Genomic DNA, 26,538 nt, shown 5'->3' with positions numbered 1-26,538 from the left:
TAAGAGGTAAAGGTGCACCAGGTCTCATTGTTTGAGCTAATCATTTTACATAGTTGGTATCACAGAGGCTATTGTAAATAAACATATAGCTGACTTGTAGTACAATTTGTCATTTGCGTAGTAAACATGATTGTTTCCAAACGAATATAATTCAACATTCAGGGTTATACAAATACTGGTCTCTGTTAATCAACTAAAGAGGAACACAGGTTAAAAAGTCAACATAAATATAAAGGTATACTGCTCTTGCCATCAGAAAGTATGTCTGGCATAATTAAGATTTTACGCTGTATCGTCATGGGTTGACTAAATTTCCAATTACATTGTCCCCATAGTCATTATTGTATGGCTGCATCTGTATCTTCATATTACATCTCTACATTTTTGAGTTGACTTTCTTTCAAATTACATTGTCCTCACAGTCACCTTCGTACTTTTTAATCAGTACCTTTTTCAGTAACATTTGTTCATTAGTGGCCTTATATATGCACAGATTGAATTGCATGTTTACTTCTTATCACTAATTGTTACTTGGTAGGCCCAGTAATACGTCCATCCATATTTATTTTTTATCTGTACCTTGCAGATTGTGTATGTTTTTAATAACAATTCTTTTTATGTCCTTTTCATCAGTGTGTGCAGTCTTTTCAGCCACCACATACCCACTTGGATTTAAATAACGATAGATTTTTTTATATTTTCTGAACAATTGACTCATTGACACTTTATTTTCAAAGTTTTTGTGGTGGTTATTGTGTTATGCCAAATGGGTCTGTATTTTATATTCCTGCAATATGTGTGTATTGAATATTTCATGTGGTATTGATACATATATTTAATTGCCCACCAGTGCACCTCTAGTATTTGCAATTTTTCTTGTTTCCATTTGGTGTCTTGTCTCCTGTGTTTAAAACCTGCCTGTGGAAAGGCTGTGGTCCTTTATCCAGTCAGCTTTCCATAGGCAGGTGTTAAACTCAGCTAGATGCTGGTCCTGCTCTCCCGCTGTCTATTTTGAGGCATACTGGCACATAGCGAGGGAGGTCACTAGAGTTTAGGGACCATCCTGATTGAGTACACCTTATCACGGTAGTATGGTTTTTACGCTTTTTTATTGAAAAATTGTCAACCAATTACCCTAGAATTTTTTAAATGTTGCTATTTATGTATTTACTGCAGTGTGGCTACGCATTATGTTTTTATTTTAGGTTATATTTGTTTAATAGCCACAACGTACGTGTGCCCCTGCACACTATATTAGCTAATTGGTACAGAATTGCTGCAGAAAATCTGCATCAAAAACACAGCAAATAATCACTGTGGGAGCTTAGCCTTATCCTGCTATGTCGACCTGTGTTAGCATGGCAGTGGAAAGTGTGGTGCTTAGACATTGTCATTACATTTTAGGCTCAGGGTAGACTATACAAGGTCTATACACTTGTTGTATTACATTCTTTTTGAGTTCCAACCTCTTAAACTGCCCCATCCTAATGATTGCAGACCTCGATAAGATATTACTAACCATAACTAGATATAATGACTTGAAGCCCTCAATGTAAAACTGGCGACAGTCGTTTCAAAGCTATAGTTCAGCCAAAAGCTATTCCTCATCAATTTTTCATACACATGCAGCACAGATTTGGCCAAGGGTACACATATTCTCAGTGAGCAACGAGTAATGAGCTTCTGCCAACTCTGGAAGTAGATGATCTCCCCTGAGAAAATATAAAATGCCCAATCCTTAAAATTTAAAAAAAATGGTGTGGGCTCCCGCATCATGTTTATAACCAGCAGAGGGAAAGCCGACCGCTGGGAGCTGATATTAGTAGTCGGGGAAGGGGCCATTAGCCAAAAATGTTCCCTGGCTATTAATAACAGCCCACAGCTGTTTGCTTAGCCTTTACTGGTTAGATTACAGGGGGGCCCCAGAAAAAAACCTAGGGTCCCACTCTAAAATCTGACCGGAAAAGGCTAAACAGACAGCTGCAGGCTGATATTAATAGCCAGGGAAGGGATCATGGACACTAGCCCCCACCGCGGCTAATAATATCAGCTGTAAGCAGTTCCAGAAATGGCGCATCCATAAGATGCACCAAATCTGGCGCTTAGCCTCCGCTCTTCCCACTGCCGTGTAGCGATGGCGAGTGGGGTAATAGGTTTGGGGTTCATGTCATCCTTGTATTGGCGGCTGACATGAAGCCCCCCATTACTAACCCCATAGTAAAGGTTTTCGATGGTTATTCAATAAAGACATGGCCAAAATAAAGTATTTTATTGAAATAAAATTACACACGGTTTTAATAATTTATGTATTGTTCTCCTAATCCCCGAATCCCTTGTCTCCTGTAAAAAACAACCATATCCCTCACCTGTCCTCCATCATGATGTAATCCACAGTGTCCCACGACGATCCGGGTCACTTCTACATCAGATGTGACTGCTGTAGAAGACAGCACTATACACTGACAGGAGTGTAATCACTCCTGTCAGTGTACATTGCTGTGCTGCAGGCTGAGTTCACCAGAGTTCATCAGCTGAAGATCAGCTGATAAGCCCCGGTGACCTCATTTACTGCATCAGTGCTGCGTGGGAAAATTCCCACACAGCACCTGTGCTTAAAGTGAGGTCCCGGAGCTCGTCAGCTGATCCCCATCTGGTGAATTCCGGTGAACTCGGTCCCCGCCGCGCAGCGATGTACACTGCAGGGAGCAAGCTCGCTCCCGTCAGTGTACCGCCGGGTGATCGGGTCGCCAGGGGATCTCGGGAGGATGCCGGACAGGTGAGAATGAGGTGTTTTTTTATTCTAATGTAGATTTTTATTCATTTATTTTTACACAGACGCCGCACAGATGCCGACTTGGCTGAGGAGACTACTTCTTCCCTCAGCCGCACTGTTCTCTGTTATCAGGTACGAGCGGCGGTCGGATGATGGGAGGAGTAGTCTTCTTCCCCGGCCCGGGTACCATTCTTTGTGTGTTTTTGCCCTGCTGAAATGCTACAAAGAATGGACATGCTGCAGATTTTAACGCAATGACAATCCTGAGTGGAAAATTCCAGATCATGTGCACAGCACATCAGGATTGTCATTGTGTTAGCTGGCAGACGGATTACCTAGCGTTTTTGGTGCATTTCCACTTGGAAAAAACGCTGCAAAAACGCATCAAAAACACACTGTGTGCACATAGCCTTATGGTGCCATATACGCTGCTCTTCTCCATAGCAATGTTGTAGCATTTCTCAGCTCTTGTCTGTAGCAATGCTCTGTAGCATGAAGCAGTGCTCCATTCATGACATAATATATAGCACAACAAGAATCGGAAAGAAAGAGACGTGTTCGTTTTCAATGGAGCCACAAGCATCCATGTTCATAAAGATTTACATTCCAGTCACCAAATAGGCAGGTTCTTATATCTTAACAGGGATGAATGCTTTCAGGTATCTGTTATGTGTGAACATGTATGTACAGTATTTGGTGATATGGATCCACACAAGATCTCCAAAATGCAGGTTTGTTTGGACCTTTAAAGGGGTATTCCCATCTCCAAGATCCTATTGTCATGGGTGTGTCGCCACGAAGATCGTCGCGACTACACAGCCTGACTTCTCGCAGCTGAGTTTTTGGTGCTTTGTGTTTTTTGGTTGTGAGGGAGTTAATTCTCTCTCTCTGTGCTTGACGATGCTCAGCCTCGCCCAGCTGCAGTTAATGCTGCAGTATTGGGATTCCTTCAAATACCTGCTGGTCTGTTAGGGAAGTTGTCGGTGAAAGCATTTCTTGCAGACCTTCAGAGTGGATCGTTGTTTGGTGGAGTTCGGAGCGAGGAGTATGTGGTGTGGTTTGTTCCCTTCCTCCCTTTATCATTTATCTCCTAACCTGTTGTTGTTCCCTCTGTAATTGTGGTGTTAGTTTTTGTATGCAAGGTGGTTTTTGGTTTTCCCCTTGTACTGTCTCGTTTGTCTAGTACTGTGTTTTGGGCGTTTTCTATCCTGTTTCTCATTGTTGTGATCGGGGTCCTTCTTAGGACTAGATTACTTAGGTTCAGGGATATTCTGGAGTTTAGGGTTACGCTGGCGGCCTGGACCTCTGTACCATTAACAGTACCTCCAGGTTGAGGGATTAGTCAGGGCCCCCATCTAGGGTCCGCTCAGGCCCCTGACCCCCCTGTACGCTGAGACAGCGTGACACCTATCCCAATATGTAGTAGGTGTATTAATAGTAATATTAGTAAATATCTCCAATTAGAAATGTAGTATATTTTTTCTGATTCGCTATGTCTCTTTCCTCATGTGCAGGCATCGCAGGACCTTAGATATCCATGGTTACGTCCACTGATAAAGTCACAGTTAGTTAGCTAGTTGCTAGTGGTCGTAACCATGGATTCCTAAGGTCTTGCAATGCCTGCACATGAGGTAAGAGAGATAGTGAATCAAAAATACTATACTACATTTCTAATTGAAGATATTTTCTAATATTACTATTACACCTACTACATATTGGGATAGGAATTTGGAGATGGGAATACCCCTTTAACTTCAAACGATCTTATCACAACAAAGAAAGAGCATTTTCAGAAAATTTGACACAATGTTGTAATATAATAAAAACTAGATCGCTCACTCATCTACACACAGAGGTAGACACAGGTACGCTGTCTCTTTTTACATTTTTTGTTAATTTAATAAAGTGCGGCATAAACCAATATTAAGTCCATAAAAGTAAACTCTGCCCTTTGGGCAAAACAGGAAAAACAAAACAAAATGGCAACACAAAGCACAGTCTTTGTGGTAGCAGGGATCCACCTGCTCAGAGTTCAGCAACTCCACGTGGTTCAGGATAGCTCCACACAAACAGATCTGGAGTTATTCTCTTCAGACCTACTGAACACTTAGTGCCTCAACAGGCCAAGTATTTAAACCCCAAACCACACACTGGGGTGGAGATATGGTGAACGACGTCCCACCCGCTCTGTAGTCGTTCACAAAAAAACTGGCCTATTACAAATGGCTGATTAACCCTTTCAGCACATAGCATGCCGGAGAAGGCTTCCAGGTTTCACATCACTGAAGCTAATACCCTCAGTGAAACATATCTCCCTTCCAGCACTCTGCCAGTGACTTTGTCACAAAACCTAAAGAGATGAACTGGAATATAAGTTAGTGTGCATGCAGCGTGTAGGCGCATGTTCACACTGGCCACTAAACAGACAAAACCTAAGATAAAAATAAAATAAGCAAATACCCTCCAGTAAATAAATAAATAGAAATAGTGCATGGAAATAACATAAGGTACTTAGTTAACATACTTTTGATCATAAAAATGTAAAAGCCATCCTACCACGTCAAGGTGACCCTATTCGGGACTTTCTTAACCTCTAATATTAAAACCTTACCATATGTCAAATGACGTACATGTGAATAAGGGCCAAGAAGGACTGAAACCCCGCTAATGGACACCCAGCCATGGAGAACTACATGAGTGTAATGCCCAGCTCAAAGAAAAGGGAGTACACAGCCTTATTTGCACAAAACGTGCAAAAATCCTTAATCAAAAACCTAAGGAGATTGTAATAGAATATTAATGTTTACACATTGGCAAATTGTATTTAAAACGATGATAGATACAATAATGCAATAACCTGTTCATGCTCCTCCAGTTTAAAAAAAAAATCCCTTTCTTTTGAGGACCTACTATGGATTTAAAGGTCTGGAAGGTGCAACATAGTAATAATATGCCTTTGGCACAGTGTTTTGATGTCAGGATCTTAATGCACAACACTTGTCTGAATCTGTTGATGGTGAAAAGCATTTAGAAGTTAGTGATTCAGAATTAATTCAAAACACTGCATTCAATGTGGCGTCACAGGGTGTGCAAGCTGCCGCCACATCATGTTGTTCTGAATTTATATCAATGTCCCAAAGTATTAATGACAGTACAGAGAATTGTTCTAAAAAAAAGATGTGCATATGGGCATGTTCTCACATTTTGTATTTAATCAGTATTTGTAAGCCAAAACCAGGAGTAGAACAATCAGAGGAAAAGTATAATAGAAACACGTCACCACTTATGTATTTATCACCCACTCCTGGTGTTGGGTTGCAAATACTTATGTAAAATACTGACCAAATACTGGATGTGTGAACGTGGCCTAATACTGATTCATCCTGTCAATCAAGCTGTTGTAGAAATACTGACAATAATTCCAAAGTTTTATCATTCTTGTTGTAAATAGATACAGTAAAAACTGACATTTATAGTCATATGTACATTTCTGCATCCTATGACTCACATAGTGTACAACTCAGACATGTAGTGCTCGAGCAGCAAGTCTGACAAGTTGAAATAATGGTGGCTAATGTAGCAGAGCTGGAACAACAGCAACTGATGTAGCAGAGCTTGGACAATGGCAACTGATGTTGCAAATTAGGGACAAAGTTTGGCACAACGATGTAGAGTTGGAACCATGTTGTAGCAGAGTTTGGACCATAATGTAGCCGAATTAACACAAAGATGCATCACAGTTGGAACAATGATGTAGCAGAGTTGGCACAATGATATAGCAGAGGTGGCACAATGATGTAGCAGAGGTGGCAAAATGATGTAGCAGAGTTGGCACAGCGATGTAGTAGAGTGGAACCATGATGTAGCAGAGTTAGCACAAAAAATGTTGCGAAGTTGGAACCATGATGTAGCAGAATAAAACCACAATGTAGCATGGTGGAAACAATGATATATCAGAGTGGAACCATGACGTAGCAGAGTTAGAAATATAATGTAGCCTCATAGAACCACAATGTAGCAGGGTTTAGCAAAGGAATAAAAACACTTTAAGATAGGCTGCATGGCTGGAAGAAGGCCTCTTGCTGCAAGAATAGTAAATGAAGGTTCATTTATTAGACAACACATTTCCATGCTGTAGTAGCATCTTTCCCAAGATTGTTAAGGCTGATCTGTCTGTTTTTTTACTTCAGAAAGACAGTAGTACAGCTTCAAAACGCATTGTCTAATAAAAGAAACTTCATTTAATATTCTCGCAGCAAGAGACCTTCTTCCAGCCGCATATCCGAACTTAGTGTTTTTTTATTCCTTTGGGAGTTCCCCAGTTAAAAGTCAACAATCCCATCCACGAGGCAGCAGCTGGATTTTTTAACCAGGGGCCACCACGCAAACCCCCTAGGTGAGAAACACCAATTCTATACATATCTGTCCTCCTCTAATGGGGTTACCATATCTTGTGTACTTTTTTCCTTCACAGCTTTTACTGCAAAGCAGCAGGGTTGCCACAATGGTGTAGCAGATTTAATCTATATTGTCGCAGAGTTAGCACAAAAAGTTGTCAGAGTTGGGACCACGATTTAGCCCACTAGGAACCCTGATGTACTGTAGTACATATGGCACATTTTATGTAGCAAAGTGAAACTATGATGTTGCAGAGTTAGCACAAAGATGTAGCATAGTTAGAATTATGATGTGGCAATGTCGGCAAAGCGATGTAACATTGGTGTCAGAACTATGCAGCCGGGTTGAAGCCACAATGTGGCAGAGTAGAACCACAATGTAGCAGAGTTGTCACAGTGATGTAGTAGAGTTGATCCATAATATAGCAGAGTTAGCACAATGATGTTACAGAGATGGAACCATGATGTTGCAAAAGTGGCACAACAATGTTGCAGAGTTGGAATCACAATGTAGCTGAATTGGCACAAAATATAGCAGAGTTGGATTAATGAAGTAGCAGAGTTAGGAAAACAATATAACAGTGTGGAACCATGATGAAGGCTGGTTGGAACTATGGTGTCACAGAGGTGGCACAATTATATAGCAGAGTTGGAGCCACTACTTGAAGTGATGGAGACTCTTAGAATTGTAGCGGCAGAAATGCAAACTGCTCAACTGCCTGAGTCTGGATTAAATGATCCAGATAGATGGTGTAATTAGACTGCATCATGTTGCTGCGTTAGCTTAATACACAGAAGAGGAGACAGAACTGGCTGAGGAGGGGGTAGTGATTCACTGCTGGGTGCTGGCACCAGGACAGGCAACACATCTGCTAATTATAAAAATACAGTTTCATGTAAAGTTAGTAAGTGTACCTCTAGTTATACAGAAAAACTATTATTATATGGAGCAGGCACAATAGTCACTTTTTATATTTATTTCATTAGTGATTAATGGATCAGCCATGATTTGTGCTGTCTCCTAGGTTGTCTCTCTGCATTGTACAATCACAATACATCTGACAGTGATGAAGACAGAAACTGTGGCAAGAACACTGCTATTAAGGGGAAAATCACTAATTAAAGTGATTTTTAAAAAATATACTGAAATTATGCAAGATCCTGTACTATAATCTCTTTTCATTACAACTACACTGTAAGCTACTCCGAAACTAGTATTCAAACTATTGTTTCCTTTTAGTAACAGTCTAGAAACAAACCCTATGTGCAGTCAGATCCTGCAGTCATGTGTTACTCTCTTCTATATGTCTCCTCCTTTTACTAATCTACAGGCAGTCGAACAAAGGGCCGATATGAATTGATTTCTTATACTGTAGATGGATGGTATTTGCACTACTCTCCACCCCCATTTTTTTCCATATTTAAAAGGGTTGTCCGGTCCAAATCGATAAGTCTGTGTGACTGCAGACTTATAAATTCCCCAGTGCACGCACTGTGCTCTGCTGGGATTCGCTGGTTTCTGAGACGGGACCAGAGGGTATGTATGAGTTATAAATACTCCCAGCCAGTGGGTGTGGCCTCTCTTCCATAGACTTGTATTGAGCGAGGCTGCACCCCGACTAGTAATGCTTCTGACCAGTGGGCGTGGTCAACTAGAGGGCGTGGCCTAACTCTATACGAGTTTATGGAAACGAGGCTGCGCCCAATAACCGGAAGTATGTATAACGCATACATTCCCACCAGTCCCAGGTCAGAGCACAGTGTGTGCTGGGGGGATTCATAAGTCTGCAGTCACACAGAGTAACTGCAGACTCATCGATTTCGACCGCACAACCCTTTAAATTAATTTTCTGATTTTTTGCAAATAAAGCTTCATTACTATTCAGTGAAAATTCTACAATGTGATCACACTTTTTGGGGGGGGCATAAGTTTTCTGGTCAGAAAAAATTCAGGATTCTCTTGCTACTTTTCAGAAGTAAGGAAAAATGTAAGTGTGGTTTAGCAGAAGAACGGGACCTCTGCTAACGTAGTTTTACTATAATTTGTCAGAAATTGCTCTAAATTAAGCCAATGAGGAAGCCACACGGTGGCTACATGCATTGGGTGCTGTGCCCTGTCTACTCCGTTAACCATTCATAGTCCAGGATATTATGCTGTAGAAGCACACTACATTGGCATTTTGATTTGCTTCTTTCAGGGGGCTGTTTTCATTATCTATTGCAGGGATTAGCTCCTGATTTACTTTTTGGCACGTACAGCACTTTACATCTTTGTGTGTGTTTCTTTGTCACACTATTTATGCGCTGGCTATGCTAGGAAATTATTTAGGTGTGCTATGCTCTTTTGACATCCTGTAGGAACTGTGTATTGCTTATCCACATGGAGTGTTATTATACATGAGCTTCTATATTTGCCACTATTAGGTGCTGTTTCTTCATTTTAGACCTGGTTAATATTTTACATATATATTTGTGTATGACAGGGCTTTTCACCTTATTGTGGTTGTCTGTACATTTAGTCCTATGTGACTTTTTTAATTGTTTTAATGTCTTTTGTAGTTTGCATTAATAAAATGATTAATTTTTTATATTTCTGCGGTGAACCCTCTGTATAGCATGGCTCTTTTCCTCTTTGTGATCTAAATTATAGCGCATGCTGCAGGGATAAAACATTCTGGTACATAAATAAACAAAGATGCACTAAATTTATTGCACTTCCTAATAAATTTCGTGCTTTTTATTTTTATGTCTGTAGTTTAAGACTGGTTTATGTAACTCTTTGGGGGTAATTCATCATGAGCTCTGAACCATAAAACTGGCATTAAAAATCCCCAAACTGTGTTGCAAGTGGGCAAAATAAAAAGATAAAGAAATTGTGTTATTGCATCAATCCTGATAACAGTCCCAGTGGAGCTGCTGCTGCTGCTTTAGTGATCAGTACTACTATCCCAAAAATTAAATGAAGGAAATGGCAAATAACTACTGCGCTACAGCTTTTATATACAACTGGTTATTTTGAAACCAAAGACTCTGTTCACATTCTCCTTTATTTGTATTGGGTAGTGATCCTTCTCCCATTTCTATCCAGTGTTGTAGTGCAGTGGTTACCTGCCATTTAATTATTTTTTGCCCAAAATATTGCAACCTCTTGTCCGTTTTGCATTGGCCATGGCACTTTTTAAAAAACTTGGTTATAGTTAGCCCAGCAAATTACTCGCAGATATTTTAGGTGTGATCTATGTCAGCTCTTTGCTGCTGTATATTTCATTTTCTGCCACATAGACTGCAACAAATTTCTTAATAAGCTCGCAGCTCTTAATAAATTTGGCTTACCTTACTCCATCCAGAATGCAGAATGCAATACCTTCTGTATGCCATTCTTGATAAACTTTCCCATTATGTTTCAAGGGCTCGCTGTTATCTGTAAGAAGAATTAGGCTATGTTCACATCTGCATCAAAGGACAGCTCCAAACCTGCATTGCAGAGTCCCTTTTTTTTCTGGGAAAAATAGAACTGCATGTACAGGGTTTAACATTTCTATCCAGCGTCTTGTGAGAACCCAGTGGACTCCATTATGAGTCAGCGAGCTTTAAGTACCACCACCACCGTGTGACAGGTCTGGTACAGTTTTGTGGTCTCCATTATAAACAGAAGCCACAATGCCAGCTGGAAAACAGCTCTATGAGTTTTTAGGCTATGGATGAAAGAAAAAATGTATCTATTGGCTTACAGGAAACAGAAGTCTTCAGAATGGAACAAAATCCTATTTAAACAATTGCAGAATATTGACGTAAATGAAACAAAGGTCATGCATGTGTCATGTTCCTCCATTCACACTGGAGACTTTGGGTCCCCTGGTCACGGGATTGGTGAGGGTGCCAGCGGCCGGATCTCCACCGATCATTCAACACGTAAACTTTGGAAATGGGATAAGTGTATTTGGTGGGACAAACACTTTAGCCCCTTCGCTATCATTTTATGGTGCAGGCTCAGAAACGGAGTTTGGTCTGTACAGAGTGGATGTAATTCATAGACTGCACCCAACAGAAACTGATGTGATCAGATATGGCACACTTAAATGCCATTGTCAAGTGGAACAAAAGCATTTAAAAGATCTCCAAGATGGCCACCGTCAGACCATAGCCCATATGCACCTTCTGAATACCTTTGGTATTATACACATTAAGCGCAGCCTGTACCTGAGCTTCATAGGAGACCAGTAATTTTATAATACAAATACCCTCTAATACTCTAGAATTGCATTGTATTGTTTAGGTGATCAAGAATAACAGGTTCAAGTCTCGTAAGAGGACTATTAAAAACTGCAAAAAAAATAAAAAATTATTGAAAATGTAACAAATATATGTAAAAGTTTAAATTATCCCTTTTTCCCCAAATGTAAATATCAAAATAAAAAGTTGAGAAAAATTACTATATTTGGTATTTCTTCTTTTAATTGCCAAAATGTATATATATAAAAAAAAATGGTATCAATAAAATTATCAGTTCAGCACACAAAACGCAGGCCTTCACACGGCTCCATCAGTGGAAAAGAAAAGGGTAAGGGTGTTTAGAATTGGTGACATGAGCAAATGATTATTTTTTTTTAACAAAGTTGCGATTTTTTTTTTTAACTACTAAAAATTCAAGCAAAAAAAAAATTATAAATTTGTATTGATGTTGATGTTTTTTTCACTACTTGACTGTTCATGGAATTTTTTACCTGTATTCAGGATATTATTCCTCAAGAAACAAGCCCTCATATGCCTATGTTGAAAGAAAGGTAAATAGGGGAGGAAGAAATGAAAGCCCCTAAATGAAAAATTATCCATTCCATAACCCCTGGTTTGCACGTTAATGACCAGGCCAGTTTTTACAATTCTGACCACTGTCACTTTATGAGGTAATACCTCTGGAACCGCTTCAATGGATCCCGCTGATTCTGAGATTGTTTTTTCATGACATATCGTACTTCATGATAGTGGTTAAATATGTTCAATATGACTTATGTTTATTTGTGAAAAAATCGGAAATTTGGCGAAAATTTTGAGCATTTTGCAATTTTCAAAATTTGAATTTTCACGTTTCACGTCCTTAACCCCTTTATCCCCGAGGGTGGTTTGCATGTTAATGACCGGGCCAATTTTTACAATTCTGACCACTATCACTTTATGAGGTAATTACTCTGGAACGCTTCAACGGATCCCGCTGATTCTGAGACTGTTTTTTCGTGACATATTGTACTTCATGATAGTGGTAAAATTTGTTCTTCTTTGATATCTTATGGCACAGTCATTATGACGGACAGTACAACATACTTGCGTTTATTTGTGAAAAAAATGGAAATTTAGCGAAAATTTTCCAATTTTCAAAATTTGAATTTTTATGCCCTTACATCAGAGAGATATGTCACACAAAATAGTTAATAAATAACCCACATGTCTACTTTATATCGGCACAATTTTGGAACCAAAATTTTTTTTTATTAGGGAGCTATAAGGGTTAAAAGATGACCAGCGATTTCTCATTTTCCAACAAAATTTACAAAACCATTTTTTAGGGACCACATCACATTTGATGTGACTTTGAGGGGCCTTTATGACAGAAAATACCCAAAAGTGACACCATTCTAAAAACTGCACCCCTCAAGGTGCTCAACCACATTCAAGAAGTTTATTAACCCTTCAGGTGCTTCACAGAAATTTTTGGAATGTGGAAGAATAAAATGAACATTTAACTTTTTTCACAAAATGTTATTTTAAACCCAAATTTTTTTATTTTCGCAATGGTAAAAACAGGAAAAAATGGACCCCAAAATTTGTTGTGTAATTTTTCCTGAGCACGCCAATACCCCATATGTGGAAGAAAACCACTGTTTGGGCGCACGGCAGGGTTCGGAAGGGAAGGAGCGCCATTTGACTTTTTGAATGTAAAATTTGCTTGAATAATTAGCAGACGCCATGTTGCGTTTGGGGAGCCCCTGATGTGCCTAAACAGTGTAAACCCCCCACAAGTGACAACATTTTGGAAACTAGACCCATTAGGGAACTTATCTAGATGTGTGGTGAGCACCTTGAGCCCCCAGGTGCTTCACAGAAGTTTATAACATTCAGCCGTAAAAATAAAATTTTCACATTTTTCCCACAAAATTTTTTTCAGCCCCCAATTTTGCATTTTCATAAGGGTAACAGGAGAAATTGCACCATGCAATTTGTTTTGCAATTTCTCCTGAGTAAGCAGATACCCCATATGTGGGGGAAATACAGTGTTTGGGCGCGCGGCAGAGTTCAGAAGGGAAGGAGCACTGTGTGACTTTTTGAACACAAAATTGTCTGGAATCGAGAGCGGACGTAGTGTCGCGTTTGGAGAGCCACTGATGCGCCTAAACAGTGGAAACCACCACAAGTGACCCCATTTTGGAAACTAGACCCCTCAAGGATTTTATCAAGGGGTATAGTGAACATTTTGAACCCAGAGGTACGACACAGAATTTGATAACATTAGGTCATCATATTGAATAAGTTGTCATTAGTCTTGAGCACAAGTGCTCGTTACTTGAGTTTGCATCAGGTACTTGGGTATGCTCGAGTGACATGTTCGAGTCCCCGCCCCGCATGTTTCACGGTTGTGAAAAATATGCGGGGATTGCCCTTGCATGGCAGGCAATCCCCGTGTGATTTGTTTGGCTGTATAACAGCCATGAAACATATGGGGCGGAGATTTGAGCATGTTACTCGAGCACCTGCGATACTCGGTGCATACCGGAGCACCCGATGCAAACTCCCGTAGTGAGCATTTGCGCTCAACACTGGTTGCCATATTGTCATCATTTTTTTTTCTTTACTTTTGAAAAAATCCCAGCCCCAACACAACCCTAACCTTTTCCCTAACCCTAGCACAACCCTAACCCTAGCATTTATTTTTTACGACATTCCTCGTGCGGTATAAGTGATTACATGACTTTATTCTTTGGGTCTGTGCGATTACACCGATACCAGATTTATATTGAGTTTTTATGATTGACAGCTGTCACACATTAACCCCTTAAGCCCCGAGCATTTTCCGTTTTTGCATTTTCGTTTTTGCTCCCCTTGTTCCCAGAGCCATAGCGTTTTTATTTTTTGGTCAATATGGCCATGTGAGGGCTTATTTTTTGCGGGACGAGTTGTACTTTTCAACGCCATTACTAGTTTTACCATATCCTGTACGGGAAAACGGGAAAAAAATTCCAAGTGCGGTAAAATTGCAAAAAAAGTGCAATACCACAGTTGTTTTTTATTTATTTTTTTTACCACGTTCACTGAATGCTAAAACTATTCTACAGGTCATTACGAGTTCATAGACACCAAACATGTATAGGTTCTTTTATATTTAAGTGGTGAAAAAAAATTCCAAAATTTGGTAAAAAAAAAAAAAAAAAAATAGCGCCATTTTCTAAGACCCGTAGCGTCTCCATTTTTCATGATCTGGGGCTGGTTGATGGCTTATTTTTTGCGCACCGAGCAAACATTTTTATTGATAACATTTGGGGTAGATCCGATGTTTTGATCGCCCGTTATTGCATTTTATTGCAATTTTGCGGCGACCAAAAAACGTAATTCTGGCGTTTAGAATTTTTTTCTCGTTACGCCGTTTACCGATCGGATTAATTCTTTTTTTATATTGATAGATCGGGCGATTCTGAACGCGGCGATACCAAATATGTGTATGTGGCTTTTTTTTATATATATATTATTTTGAATGGGGTGAAAGGGGGGTGATTTAAACTTATATATTTTTTTTTTTATATATTTTTAAAAACTTTTTTCTTTTTCCTTTTTGCATGCTTCAATAGTCTCCATAGGAGACTAAAAGCAGCAACTATCCGATCGCCTCTGCTACATACAGGGGACGAGCAGGTCCCCTGCATGCAGCAGAAATGGTCCTGTGCTATGAGCGCCGACCACTAGGTGGCCTCATAGCGACAAGATCATGACAACCACAGGCGTCTGCTGCAGACCCTGGGTTGTCATGCACGCCCATCGGCGACCCGCGATCACGTGACGGGGTCGCCGGTGGGCGGGGCTTATGACGCGCTACCCGGAAGCGCACGTTAAATGCTGCTGTCGGAGATTGACAGCGACATTTAACATGTTAACAGCCGCGGGTGGATCGCGATTCCACCCGCGGCTGTTGCGGGCACATGTCAGCTGTAATAATCAGCTGACATGTGCTCCGTTCAGTGAGGGCTCAGCGCAGCAGCCCTCACTGAACGGGCAGTACGCAAATATGCGTACTAATACGTCCCCGGTAAGTAAGGGGTTAAAAACCCCTTTTTTTTTTGCAAAGACTAGTTTTTGCATCACCATATTTTGAGAGCTATAATTTTTCCATATTTCAGCTGACAGAGTCATGTAAGGGCTTGTTTTTTGTGGGGCAAGTTGATTTTTTTCTTGGTACCATTTTCGGGCATGTGACATTTTTTGATCGCTTTCTATTCCGATTTTTGGGAGGCAGAATAAACCAGAACCAACAATTCAGGATTTTTTTTTATGCCGTAAATTTTATAAGGCAGCTATATTCTTAGGGTCGGTATGTTTACAGCGGTACCACATTTATATTTTTTTTATGTTTTGGTGCTTTTACACAATAGCAACTATTTTATAGAAATTTTTTATTTTTTTGGCATAGCTTTATTCTGAGCTATAACTTTTTCAGCTGATATAGCTATATTGGGGCTTTGTTTTTGCGGGACAAGATGACATTTTCAGTGGTACCATTTTTATTTACATTTGTCTTTTTGATCATATTTTATTCCATTTTTTGTTTGGTGGTATGATGATAAAGCATAGTTTTTTGCTTCGTTTTTTATATATTTTTTACCGTGTTCACTAAAGAGGTTAACAAGTCGGACAGTTTTATTGGTCAGGTCGTTACGAATGAGGCGATACCAAATATGTGTATTTTTATTTTTTATTTTTTTTCAGAATAATATTTATGGGTACAGTATATTTTTTATTTTTTTGGATTATTTTTTCATTTTTTTAAATATTTTTTACTATTTCTTTTTTTTTTTTTCGCTTTCTTACACTTTTATATAACTTTTAGGCTGAGTGCCCACGATGCGGATTTAATGCATTAAAATCGCTTTTTAAGAAGTCTGGGATGTATCCCAATGATAATCCGCATGTGCTGTACACATGCTGCGGAAATTTCCGCTGCGGATTATCATTGCGAAAAAATCCGCAGCACAACCAATTTAGGAGTGATTTCGCGGTGAAATCGTGCCCATTGACTTGCATTGAATCGCATAATATCCGCATGTATACATGCAGATATTATGCGGTTCAATGCGCGGATGGTGCCTGGATCTGGAGAAGAAGAGACTCTCCTTTAACCCGGGTACCATGGTACCTGCAAGTTAAAAAAGAATTATAAAGTAAAAAATAAAAAAATATTCATAGTCACCTCTCCGGCGGCCCCCGGTCTCCTCCCAGCCGCGTCCTCTCTCCTCGGCGTCCCGCAGTGTACTGGCAGGACCTGCGGTGATGTAATTTAGTCAGCAGATGCTCACGTGACTAAATGATGTCACCACAGGTCCTGCCAGTACACTGCGGGACGCCGAGGAGAGAGGATGCTGCTGGAAGGGGACCGGGGGCTGCCGGAGAGGTGAATATAAGTTTTTTTTTAACTTTTTAATTATTTTTTTTACTTTAGATGCAGCATTTCGTAGTAGAAATTTCCTCTAAGTTGGTCACACAATATAAATCCATGCCAGTTGATTGGAATTAAATTGTGTGACCAACTTGTCAAGCCCTTTTCCAAGTGATGCTCAAAATCGCTTGGAAAACGCATGCATAAACGCATGTAAAAATGCTGAAAAAACGCATGTAAAATCCGCATGCATTTTTTCTGCCAAGGAGATGCAGAAATGCTCAGGAAATTTCTGCTTAAAATCTGCATCGTGGACACATACCCTTACACTTTGTCTCAATATGGGACTTTCATTTTTGCAGGCTGATCACTTGCACAGCATAAGGATGCAGCATTATCCCCTATGCTGTGCAGGCTGTCAGCCCTGCACACACAAGCTAGGTAGATTGTGCACTGAGCATGATCTACCCTTGCTGATGGTTGGTGACCCGGATGTCGTCTTGACAACATCGGGTCACCATGGCAACTATCCGGACCTGGCATACACAGCGCAGGACGCCGGATAGAAGGTAAGAGTCGCGCTCTTACCGATGCTTGCCCCGGAAATGCTGCGCAACATTTCGGGGGTTAATGTGCTGGGAGCGGTGCGGCACCGACCTGGCACATAGTACCGGGTGTCAGCTATGAGAATCAGCTGACACCCAGCGGCGATTGCGCCTGCACAGTCTCTGTGCGGGCGTGATCGCCAGGGCGTAATAATACGTATCTAGTCCAATAGGCCCAGGGCGCAGGTACGTATTATTACGCTCGACGTCAGAAAGGTGTTAAATGGGTTGTCCGGTCAAAATTGATAAGTCTGTAGTCACTCTATGTGACTCTGTGACTGCAGACGTATTCGCCGGTTTTAGACCCGAAACCGGAGGGTATGTATACATTATACATACCCCCGGCCAGTCGGCGCCACCTTATTCCATACATTTGTATAGAGCGAGGCCACGCCCTGTCTAGTGACGCAGACGGCCAGTGGACGCTTCCAACTAGAAGGCTCAGCCTCGCTCAATACAAGTGTATGGAGAGCAAGGCCAAGCCCACTGGCCGGGGGTATGTAGAACACATACATACCCTCCGGTCCTGAGTATGAAACCGGCGAATCCCTGCAGTGCACAGTGCGTGCACTGGGGGGATTCATAAGTCTGCAGTCACAAACAGAATACCAGATCAATACCATACAATCATGGCCGAAAGTGTTGGCAACCTTGAAATTGTTCCAGAAAATAAAGTATTACTGCAATTACACATGTTTTGCTATACACATGTTTAATTCCTTTGTGTGTAGTGGAACCGCACAAAAAAATGAGAAAAAAAGGCAAATTGGACATAATTTCAAGTAAAACCCCAACAATGGGCCAGGCAAAATTGTTGGCACCTTTTCAAAATTGAGGGAAAACTACTTTGTTTCAAACATGTGATGCTCGTTCAAACTCACCTGTGGCGAGTAATAGGTGTGGGCAATGTGAAAAATCACACCTGAAACCAGATTAAAAGGGGAGAAGTTGACTCAATATTTGCATTGTGTGTCTGTGTGTGCCACACTTAGCATGGAGAACAGAAAGAGGAAAAGAGAACTGTCTGAGGACTTGAGAGCCAAAATTGTTGAGCAATATCAACAATCTCAAGGTTACAAGTCCATCACCAGAGATCTTGATGTTCCTTTGTCCACTGTGCGCAACATAATCAAGAAGTTGCACTGGGACATGGTCAACACCTGATCTTTAGGCTGACTATATAATCCTTCTCCCTGCTCAGTCCTTTGCTGTTTATTGCAGTTTCCATGGTGGTTTGTGGTGTTAGCATTAGGTTTTGCTATTTCAGCAGGGTTTTCTCATTTTCCTACGCTTTCTGGGGTTCCAGCAGAGGTACTCACCTGGTCCTAGTCTGAGCACCAGCCGCGTCACCTGACACCAGCTGTCCGGCGACAGTGGGCCTGAGAATGGCTCTGCCAAAGGTCCCCCTTCCATTTATTGGGAGCTGGGTGAAGAGTATTCCCTGTCTTCAAGGGCTTGCCTAGCTGGTGTCACTGAACAACAAAGGGATGTCCGGCAGACGGTACAACACACGGATACAATGGGATAATAGAGGGGGAAGGGGGGCCCTAGCGGTAGGGAACGAGGGAAGGGACACCTCTTGACACCAACCTGTGTCTTTCCCTAAGCTCCCCTATCGTCCCTAGACGAGTCCTTCCCCCCCATGTGCGATCACATGCCTAAGCCCTCACTGGCCCTGGACTTAACCTGGCTAGTGCGCAGGCCAGCGAGACACTAAGTCTGACCACTACAATAGGACAACACAAAGAAAGTAAGACAAACAATGGGAAGATAACAACATAATGCACTTAGCTTTCCAACAGGAAAATTGACCACTATAATAGCAATGAACACCACAGCTTTTCCAAAGACTGGCTCCTTCAAAGAGGTCAGCATAGAATGAACTATAGATTGTAAGCTTGTGAGCAGGGCCCTCACTCCTTTTAATATCCGAGTTATGCTTATTCTGTAACGTCTTTTTATCTGTACAAGTGCTGCAAAATATGTTGGCGCTATGAAAATAACAATTATTATTAACTATAACCAGCGGTCAGCTGATGGATCAAGTGGCTATTTAAAGGGAGGTGGAAGTGGCACCAACCAACATCAGCTGACCGTCCTCAAAAGGCTGCCAGCAAGAGACTAAGATTAACTCTTTCTACATGTAATTGGATGTTAATTGGGATACAAGAGAGTCAGAGTAAAAAATGCAAGTGTAGGGGATATCTAAGAATGTAGAAATGAAAATTTAGTCATCATTGTGGCTATGAAGAAGTGTAGTATCTGTTCTTATTGAGTTTTGCAATTCCTCTAGTATTGACGATACATGCACACTGGAAGAAGTCTCAGGGAGTATGCAGAGTGGCTCACATTGCTGACTGTAGGTGATACTGACTTCAGGATCAATGCCATGGGGTCAAATATTTTGAGAGCCCGAGGTGCAGAAGTGTCGGCATTCATAATCGCCAGATCTACACACATTTTTTTGTGGAGCAACATCAAAGACTCTCCTTCCTCCTTCTTTCCCTTCCATCTACAGTATCTGCCATCTTCTATATCAGTAATGTAACATTTGATCTTCATTGAATACAGATTTTACCTGTGAATTAGAAATTTTGAGAATGGAAAATGAGTTCTGACAGAAAAAGAAGCAGATATCTTTGCCAAGATATATTACATAGTTGCTCATTTTCACACGCACTATTGATTTATGATATAAATCAATATATGATTGATAAAACAACCGTTACTCTTTATTTTGCAGTATATGGGTGAGCTGACTATTCTTTTTGAGGTCACTTTTATACCTTACGATCTTATATTTTCCCTGCTGTCCATTAGTAATGTAATGCACACGCCCGGGCTGAGCGGCGTGTGCGTGTGATTCCACTGGACCGTGCCGGAGAGTGAATGCCTGGAGGGGCTTAACTAGGTATTCACCCGATCCGACCAGGGTCGCACGACGGCATACGACGCCAGTGCACCAAGGAGGAACCGAGCAGAGGGACCAGGTGCTACTCCAGGACAGACCCCGGACACGGCTGTTGACCCACACAGGTTAATACAGGAACAGACAGGTTAGGCTGGCACACAGACTGGTGGGTATAGGCAGGCACGACTGGTATGCAGGCAGGCGGGTACAGGCAAGCACGGCTACAGTGCAGACAGGGAGGCACTAGCAGGTAGGAATACAGGCGGGATAGGACCCAGTACACACTGGGACTCAGGAACAGAACCACAGATGTGGTGGACAAACACAGCAGAGTAAGGCCGCCCAGAGTGGTGAGCGAGAGCAGGGCAAGACGAGACCGCCTAGATCGGTGAGCGAGAGTAGAGCAGGACGAGGCCGCCTAGATCGGTGAGCGAGAGTAGAGCAGGACGAGGCCGCCTCGAGCGGTGAGCGAGAGTAGAGCAGGACGAGGCCGCCTGGAGCGGTGAGCGAGAGTAGAGCAGGACAAGGCCGCCTGGAGCGGTGAGCAAGAGTAGTCAGAGCAGAGCGAGACTGCCGGAGCAGTGAGCAATGGGTCAGTGCAGAGCGATACTGCCGGAGCAGTGAGCAAAGGGTCAGAGCGGAGCGAGACTGCCGGAGCAGTGAGCAAAGGGTCAGAGCGGAGCGAGACTGCCGGAGCAGTGAGCAAAGGGTCAGAGCGGAGCGAGACTGCCGGAGCAGTGAGCAAAGGGTCAGAGCGGAGCGAGATTGCCGGAGCAGTGAGCAAAGGGTCAGAGCGGAGCGAGATTGCCGGAGCAGTGAGTAAAGGGTCAGAGCGGAGCGAGACTGCCGGAGCAGTGAGCAAAGGGTCAGAGCGGAGCGAGACTGCCGGAGCAGTGAGCAAAGGGTCAGAGCGGAGCGAGACTGCCGGAGCAGTGAGCAAAGGGTCAGAGCGGAGCGAGACTGCCGGAGCAGTGAGCAAAGGGTCAGAGCGGAGCGAGACTGCCGGAGCAGTGAGCAAAGGGTCAGAGCGGAGCGAGACTGCCGGAGCAGTGAGCAAAGGGTCAGAGCGGAGCAAGACTGCCGGAGCAGTGAGCAAAGGGTCAGAGCGGAGCAAGACTGCCGGAGCAGTGAGCAAAGGGTCAGAGCAGTCCAGAACCGCCGGAGCAGGCTAGAACCACCGGAGCGGTGAGCAAGGCAGAGCAGGCTAGAACCGCCGGAGCGGTGAGCAAGGCAGAGCAGGCTAGAACCGTCGTAGCGGTGAGCAAGGCAGAGAAGGCTAGAACCGCCGGAGCGGTGAGCAAGGCAGAGCAGGGGGGACAGGGCTCTGTACACACGGAACAGGCAGGAAGGGAAAGGCAGAACCAGATACCCACAGGGTACTTACAGTGAAGTAGCGAGTGGACCACTAACTCACAAACGGAAGTACAGTGACAACGAGCAGGAGTTAGGTACGAGTTCAGACTCTGCAGAAAAAGGAAAGGTACGGACATAGAGAAACACAGGAAACAGGCTAGAAGCGTATACAGACAAGAACAGACACAGTAGCAAGATACAGGAGCGGGTCTAGGTATGCAGCCCCTAGAAGGCGGGAGGAACAGGCTAGGAGCGAGTTCAGACAGGACAGACAAGATACAGGAGCTGGTCAAGGTATGCGGCCCCTAGAAGGCGGAACGAACAGGCAAGGAGCGTGTTCAGACAGGCCTGGAAACACAGCCTCAGGAAGGGCAGGCAAGCAAACACAGAAGGGTACCTGGCACATTCAAAGTGAAAGAGCACACTGAATGAAACACAATGCTCAGGCAGGGATTCATTGGAGCAGCTGGGTTAAATACCAGGTGACAGACAGCAATAGGCTGAGGACGCACAAGGGGTGTGCCTGCAGCAGGTACAAGAAACAGGAAGTGATCGGGCGCCGCCCTTAAGCAGCAGAAACAGAGGCAAGCAGACAGCATGGAGGGAAGCCAGGCTAGCAGACTGGACTGGAGATCAAGTGCGCGCTTGCACAGTGGAAGATGGACCGCTATGCAAGGACACCGCCAGGTATGTTACAAGTAAATTTATCATCTGTTAATTTATTTGATTTGAATCTGCTTTTTTTATCAATATTGTATTCATTAACATAACTGGATTGATGTAACATTTCCATTATCTATTTCAGATACTTACTTTTTTCAGCGGAGCTTTTCCCTGCATGGTTCAGAATAATATGCTCAACATATTGTAGCAGCTTAGCTAAGAAAATAGCAATGAAATAATTACTTTTCTCCAACTATAACATTTAAATATATATTTTCTGTATGCATTGTGTCACAGTTTACATTAAATCTTTATAACAGTTTCTTTATGATCTTTACAAGGTCAATCGACTGCACTGAGTTTTTTTTTCTTTCTTTAGCGCTACTGCAATCATGAGACATGTCATGGCTAGGTGTATATAGGTAGCAGTAGATATTCGCTCATACTTAATATGTCCTGCAGTTCAGCCCCCAAAAGCAGATCTCTGGGAGAACATAAAGACTCCTTGCAGAAGCTGCCATTGGTTGGACTTGGTACCCAAGATCCCAGTATTTCAAAGCCACACTGAACCAACATGCTACCCCTGTATTACATGAAATGCAGATGTGTAGCCTATTTTTTTGTGAATGATAAAGATCTTAAAGGGGTATTATTAATAGATTAGCCGATCCAAAAAAATTTTCTCTTTTTTTTTAAAGGGGTGTTATTTTTTATATTTCCAATGTAATTTTTATTAGTTTTTTTTATACATTTATGAGATTTTTTTTATGTTTTTTTTATTTTTTATTATCTTATATTTTTTCATGATTTTTATGCTTTACATTTTTGCTTTTTAGTAGTATTTTAAAATGTTCTTTTTTTTTTATAATTTTCAATATATATACACAGTATATTATATACAGTGTGTGTGTGTATATCTATGTATGTGTGTATATCTGTGTATGTATATATAAACTGCTCAAAAAAATAAAGGGAACAATTAAACAATAGAATATAACTCCAAGTAACTCAAACTTCTGTGAAATCAAACTGTCCACTTAGGAAACAACACTGATTGACAATCAGTTTCACATGCTGTTGTGCAAATGGAATAGACAATAGATGGAAATTATTGGCAATTATCAAGACACCCTCAATAAAGGAGTGGTTCTGCAGGTGGGGACCACAGACCATATCTCAGTACCAATGCTTTCTGGCTGATGTTTTGGTCACTTTTGAATGTTGGTTGTGCTTCTACACTCGTGGTAGCATGAGACGGACTCTACAACCCACAGAAGTTGCTCAGGTAGTGCAGCTCATCCAGGATGGCACATCAATGTGAGCTGTGGCAAGAAGGTTTGCTCTGTCTGTCAGCGTAGTGTCCAGAGGCTAGAGGCGCTACCAGGAGACAGGCCAGTACACCAGGAGACGTGGGGTGGGCCGTTGGAGGGCAACAACCCAGCAGCAGGACCTCTACCTCCTCCTTTGTGCAAGGAGGAACAGGAGGAGCACTTCCAGAGCCCTGCAAAATGACCTCCAGCAGGCCACAAATGTGCATGTGTCTTCACAAACGGTTAGAAACCGACTCCATGAGGGTGGTATGAGGGCCCAACGCCCATGATGGGGGTTGTGCTCACAGCCCGACACCATGCAGGACGCTTGACATTTGCCACAGACCATCAGGATTGGCAAAGATGCCACTGGCGCCCTGTGCTCTTCACAGATAAAAGCAGGTTCACACTGAGCACATGTGACAGACGTGACAGAGTCTGGAGACGCCGTGGAGAGCGATCTGCTGCCTGCAACATCCTTCAGCATGACCGGTTTGGCAGTGGGTCAGTAATGGTGTGGGGTGGCATTTCTTTGGAGGGCCGCACAGCCCTCCATGTGCTCGCCAGAGGTAGCCTGACTGCCATTCGGTACCGAGATGAGATCCTCAGACCCCTTGTGAGACCATATGCTGGTGCGGTTGGCCCCTGGGTTCCTCCTAATGCAGGACAATGCCAGACCTCATGTGGCTGGAGTGTGTCAGCAGTTCCTGCAAGATGAAGGCATTGAAGCTATGGACTGGCCCGCCCATTCCCCAGACCTGAATCCGATTGAGCACATCTGGGACATCATGTCTCGCTCCATCGACCAACGTCACGTTGCACCACAGACTGTCAAGGAGTTGGCAGATGCTTTAGTCCAGGTCTGGGAGGAGATCCCATAGGAGACCATCCGCAACCTCATCAGGAGCATGCCCAGGCATTTTAGGGAGATCATACAGGCACATGGAAGTCACACACAATACTGAGCCTCATTTTGACTTTTTTTTAAGGACATTACATCAAAGTTGGATCAGCCTGTAGTGTGTTTTTCCACTTTAATTTTGGGGGTGACTCCAAATCCAGGCTTCCATTGGTTAATAAATGTGATTTCCATTGATGATTTTTGTGTGATTTTGTTGTCAGCACATTCAACTTTGTACAGAACAAAACATTCAATGAGAATATTTCATTCATTCAGATCTAGGATGTGTTATTTGAGTGTACCCTTTATTTTTTTGAGCAGTGTGTGTATATATATATATATATATGTACAGTACAGACCAAAAGTTTGGACACACCTCATTTAAAGATTTTTCTCTATTTTCATGACTTTGAAAATTGTACATTCACACTGAAGGCATCAAAACTATGAATTAACACATGTGGAATTATATACTTAACAAAAAAGTGTGAAACAACTGAAAATATGTCTTATATTCTAGGTTCTTCAAAGTAGCCACCTTTTGCTTTGATGACTGCTTTGCACACTCTTGGCTTTCTCTTGATGAGCTTCAAGAGGTAGTCACCGGAAATGGTCTTCCAACAATCTTGAAGGAGTTCCCAGAGATGCTTAGCACTTGTTGGCCCTTTTTCCTTCACTCTGTGGTCCAGCTCACCCCAAACCATCTCGATTGGGTTCAGGTCTGGTGACTGTGGAGGCAAGGTCAACTGGCGTAGCACCCCATCACGCTCCTTCTTGGTCAAATAGCCCTTACACAGCCTGGAGGTGTGTTTGGGGTCATTGTCCTGTTGAAAAATAAATGATGGTCCAACTAAACGTAAACCAGGATGGAATAGCATGCCGCTGCAAGATGCTGTGGTAGCCATGATTCAGTATGCCTTCAATCCCCAACAGTGTCACCAGCAAAGCCCCCCCCACACCATCACACCTCCTCCTCCATGCTTCACGGTGGGAACCAGCCATGTAGAGTCCATCCGTTCACCTTTTCTGCGTCGCACAAAGACACGGTTGTTGGAACAAAAGATATCAAATTTGGACTCATCAGACCAAAGCACAGATTTCCACTGGTCTAATGTTCATTCCTTGTGTTCTTTAGCCCAAACAAGTCTCTTCTGCTTGTTGCCTGTCCTTTGCAGTGGTTTCCTAGCAGCTATTTTACCATGAAGGCCTGCTGCACAAAGTCTCCTCTTAACAGTTGTTGTAGAGATGTGTCTGCTGCTAGAACTCTGTGTGGCATTGACCTGGTCTCTAATCTGAGCTGCTGTTAACCTGCGATTTCTGAGGCTGGTGACTCGGATAACCTTATCCTCAGAAGCAGAGGTGACTCTTGGTCTTCCTTTCCTGGGGCGGTCCTCATGTGAGCCAGTTTCTTTGTAGCGCTTGATGGTTTTTGCAACAGCACTTGGGGACACTTTCAAAGTTTGCCCAATTTTTCGGACTGACTGACCTTCATTTCTTAAAGTAATGATGGCCACTCGTTTTTCTTTACTTAGCTGCTTTTTTCTTGCCATAATACAAATTCTAACAGTCTATTCAGTAGGACTATCAGCTGTGTATCCACCTGACTTCTGCACAACACAACTGATGGTCCCAAACCCATTTATAAGACAAGAAATCCCAATTATTAAACCTGACAGGGCACACCTGTGAAGTGAAAACCATTTCCGGTGACTACCTCTTGAAGCTCATCAAGAGAATGCCAAGAGTGTGCAAAGCAGTCATCAAAGCAAAAGGTGGCTACTTTGAAGAACCAAGAATATAAGACATATTTTCAGTTGTTTCACACTTTTTTGTTAAGTATATAATTCCACATGTGTTAATTCATAGTTCTGATGCCTTCAGTTTGAATGTACAATTTTCTTAGTCATGAAAATACAGAAAAATCTTTAAATGAGAAGGTGTGTCCAAACTTTTGGTCTGTACTGTATATATACTGAATATATATGTATAAA

The sequence above is a fragment of the Phyllobates terribilis genome, unplaced genomic scaffold, assembly GCF_046119375.1.
Source record: "Phyllobates terribilis strain yellow unplaced genomic scaffold, ASM4611937v1 Scaffold_1__5_contigs__length_1240528914, whole genome shotgun sequence".
In the NCBI taxonomy this organism is placed as follows: Eukaryota; Metazoa; Chordata; class Amphibia; order Anura; family Dendrobatidae; genus Phyllobates; species Phyllobates terribilis.
Note: the sequence above shows the minus strand (reverse complement) of the source record.